At 28.5% G+C, this 4,253-nt stretch overlaps 1 long non-coding RNA gene across 1 annotated transcript; it reads right to left on the reverse strand.

Annotated features, from left to right (window-relative positions):
- Nucleotides 1-748: 748 nt before the first annotated feature.
- Nucleotides 749-3,007, reverse strand: LOC124893246. The gene is made up of 2 exons (XR_007050628.1): nucleotides 2,904-3,007; nucleotides 749-1,210 (listed from the first exon to the last, which is right to left on the reverse strand). It is a non-coding gene; the product is annotated as an uncharacterized LOC124893246 (long non-coding RNA).
- Between the last annotated feature and the right edge of the window lie 1,246 nt (nucleotides 3,008-4,253).

Consider the following 4,253-nt stretch of genomic DNA (forward strand, 5'->3'; position numbering starts at 1 on the left):
TGTGCATATACTTGCAATTTACTTTTCCCTTCACACGTGTGAACTAATGTATCTGTAGATCTATACATTACATTACCAAATACTCCCTCCATCCCATTTTATGTATCATCATTTTCTTCTTAATCCGTCTCAAAAAGAATGTCATATTTCATTATTTAGTAATTATTTAAAGACAAAATTTCACTTTTTATCTTTATTGGTCCCACTTAATTAAAAAAAAAAAAGATAGTAGAATATTTTTTGATAAAGGACAATTTGGTAAACATTACCAAATCTTCGCTTATTTCTTAAACTCCGTGCCCGATCAAATGGCGACACATAAAATGGGACAGAGGAAGTATCTTATTTTATCCTTAACTAGGTAACTTGTGTGCACTTCGCGCGGTCATGAATGGCTTATTTTTTACCGCCCAATGAACATGAAATTCAAAGTTATTTCTTAATCGATTCTTGTCTTCAATTTTATTGATATCTTCATCATAAATTTAAATGAGATAAGTAGCAAGAATGAGAGATCGATCACATTATCAACTTTGGAAAGAAATTTAGAAATAAAGTGAAAAGCACTAAAATAACGTATTCAAAAGGTAGCTTCGAATTTATTATTACTCTAACAAATAAGAGGAACCAATGAATGTAAGAATTTTTTTACATGAAAATTGGAATGAATCAAATTAGACACAAACATAAGAAAAGAGTGAAATCTAAATCACAAAATTTTAATGAATTATATGTAAAAAGTTGATTATTTTAGAAGGAGAGACATTGTATTATTGATAGTGTTGTTTCACATCAGAATCAAGACAAAACATGTTCTTTTTCTAGTTTCTTGACTAAAGAAGAGACCGCAAGCCATTTTCATGTGTTACTATTTTTACAAATCAAGCGGCACGTATAATCAGTCCACTTTGTGTTGGATGTCTTCATTTTCTATCTTCTTCTGCATCAAAAATTGCTAACAACTTTCTTCCTCACAAATAGAAAAGTCCACTTCCTTAAATGTACAATATATTATATGATTCAACATCACCGTTAATCAAAATTCTGACAAACTGTAAGAACCAAATAACAAACTTATTGTGCCCTCCTAATAGATACTCCCTCTGTGTCAATTTATTTGTCTTACTTATCTTTTAGTCTGTTTAAAAGAGAATGTTTTTTCCTTGTTAGCAACTCTTTTGTTCCAACTTTCCACATGAGATGGTTTAAACTGCAAAATTAAGAAATATTTTATTACATTTGACATATTCTTAAATTAAGACCACAAATCTAAAAGTTTTTTTTTTTACGTTATTAAACTCTCTATCAGCAAAAATAGCACAAATAAATTAAAAAGAGGGTGGTGGTGGGGGGGGGGGGGTTGTTATATTCTTTATGATCATTTTCAACAGAAGTTACCAAACCTTATTTTAAGACACATTTATTTTCCTTCACTTTATACTAACTATACTTGGTCTCGGTAGATCAACACAAAACACAACACAACACAACACAGGCAAAACACATTGAGAAAACAACTGGACTGAGTAATCTATCAGGATAATTGCCGAAGAGAAACAAATTCTAAAGAAAAGACTAAGAATACAGAAAAGAAAATTAACTAATATTAATTAAGTGGTAAGAAAGTGAAAACACAAATAATCTAAGATAGTTACTTCATAAATATTATTCAATTTGTAAGTCTATGTTAGCCACAGTGATACAAGTTTTATCAGTAGAAATAGCAACTAAATAGTAGATCTTGATACAAAAAGTTAACTTCGAAGAAATGGAGAAGGAAGACATTATTAACTACTAATAATATTTACCTTTTGGTCTAATTATTGAAAAGAATGCTTTTTTTTCATATTATGATCAAATCTACAGGAAATTGAAGCGAAATAATCAAATGCTTTAAAATTTAGTGACAATCATTTTCAGACACGACAATTCAAAGTTGTTTTTCCTATTTTAAAAAGAAAATTGAGCAAACAGTGAAGATTATTTAATGTTGATATATTGGATGATATATTTCAGAAGGCACAACATATTATGAGATAAATTTTGAAAATAATGAAAAGAAGTTACCAATCTTTTACTTCTTAAGTTACTAACTTGAGTGTCAACTAATTGAATTTCAATTAAGGTGAAGCAATTTTGAAAGTTGTTTTGATGGATTTTCAAAGAGCATTGGAACTTGAAGGATGAAATACATGAAAGGAAAAAGAAGCACATTTTTCAAGGAGGGGAGAAAAGTGATAGTAGCATTCAGAATTATCACCTAAGAAATGGTTTGGTATAGCTACAACTATGAATGAAGGAAAAATAAAACTTTTAAGCAGTATATACGTCACTAACCCTACAAAAACTTTGAAATCAATAAATCAAATTTACCCCAAGTATCGTGGCGATACAACAGTACAATTATAGGAGGCAATTTCGCACACCGTGGCAGATTTATGATCCTTACACAATTCAAAACAGATAGAGATTAATTGACTAATTAAATCAAATTTAAAACTACAGGGATATCAGCTTATACCTCATTACACAAATGAAAAGATGAACAAACCTCAACATAAGGAGTACAGACAGAGCCTTTCACTACCACAATCTACAATACTGTTGTAGTTGTTAAATTTCATCACAAATCAATAGCATATTTGCTTATCACAAAATAAGATAAAATAAAAGTGAAAAAAGAATAGCAAAGTAATATGTTTGTCTACTTTTCATCTAAAGGTTCATATAGATTGAATATAATTAAGTGCTAATAAATTGTGTAAAATAACAATAACAACAGCAATATACCTAGTATATTTTTTCACTAACTGGGTCTGGAAAGGTTACTTTATAAGCCTTCCAAAGTTTGAATGTTTATGTAAGTTTCTTATAGATAGAAATTCTGACAATAAAGGCATTACCAAGTAATCAATAATGGTTGATATTTTGCTCCAATTATTGAATAATTGTTTTTCTTTGAATTTGAGACCGATCTACAATAAAAGTAAAGTTAAATGACCAAAATCTTGAAATATCAAAATTTTGGTATCCCGCGAAAAATCAAGAGAGCAAAGAAAAAAGTGAAGAATATCATACATGAATCAGAAATTTTGGATTAAAAATTTCATTAAGAATAAAGTTTTTAATATTTAATGAAAATTTGAAAAAATGGGAAAGCTAACGAGATTCTTTTCCCCATAAGTTACCAAATGGATGTAAGATTATTGAATTTCAATATAGATGATATGTGTTGCAATGTCGACTATAACCTTGATGGATCTCAATGGTTTGGTACAAAAGTAAAGAGTCGACCAAAGAAAGAAATACGTAGAAGGAACTGTGAAGTAATTCTTTTTCCATGATTAGGAAGAAGAAACTGATTAGTAGAAAAACTGATGAAATTGTCATTAAAGAAGGAAAAATGGTTGGGTTTCTCTGAAATTATCATTAAAGAAGGAAATTTGAGTTTCTCAGATAACTAAATCGACGTTTTTGTTTTTCTAGTTAATGAGGTAAATGAGGGAATAGGAGAAAATCTCAAAAATCTGAGAAAAAGGAAAAATGTAAATTCTGGCTTGTGAGCTTGCCATGTCGGCATCTTCTTATTTCTCCTTTATATATATATATATTGATTATGTTATTTTTACTTTCTGCAACACTCATCTTAAGAATATGTTGGACTCTAAAGCCCTAATTAGCACTCACTACCACATACCATTAACATTTGATATTTATTCTCTAAAACTTACGATAGATAATAAAATTAATGTTAGTAAAATAATCGGGATTGAAAAATACTATAATGATTATTGTATTTAGGGGTGTACATAGGTCGGTTTGATTCGTTTTTTATTAAAAAAAAATCAAACTAATCATGTCGGTTTATTAAAACTATAAATCAAATCAAACCAACATAAAATTAATTTTTTCGGTTTATGTTTTTATCATTTTTTTTGGGTTTTTCGGTTTTTCGGTTTTTTTCGTTTTTATTATAATATTTAGTTTTTACAATTATATTGTGATCGAAGACTAGATCAAATATATTTTCACTCATGTGCTAATGAAAACCATAATTATGAAAAAATGAGGAGAGAAAAACTCTCTTGAAACTAAAAGGTGAGATGAAGAGTGAAAAATCTAGGTTTTAAGTTTATATTAGGTTTTGGATCATTTAATTAGCAATTAATGGACAAATATTACAACTTAAAGGTCCAAATCTAAATATATATCTACATCTACTTTCAAATTATTGAAAATTACTAAAACTAGTT

This window comes from Capsicum annuum, unplaced genomic scaffold (assembly GCF_002878395.1).
Source record: "Capsicum annuum cultivar UCD-10X-F1 unplaced genomic scaffold, UCD10Xv1.1 ctg56362, whole genome shotgun sequence".
Lineage (NCBI taxonomy): Eukaryota > Viridiplantae > Streptophyta > Magnoliopsida > Solanales > Solanaceae > Capsicum > Capsicum annuum.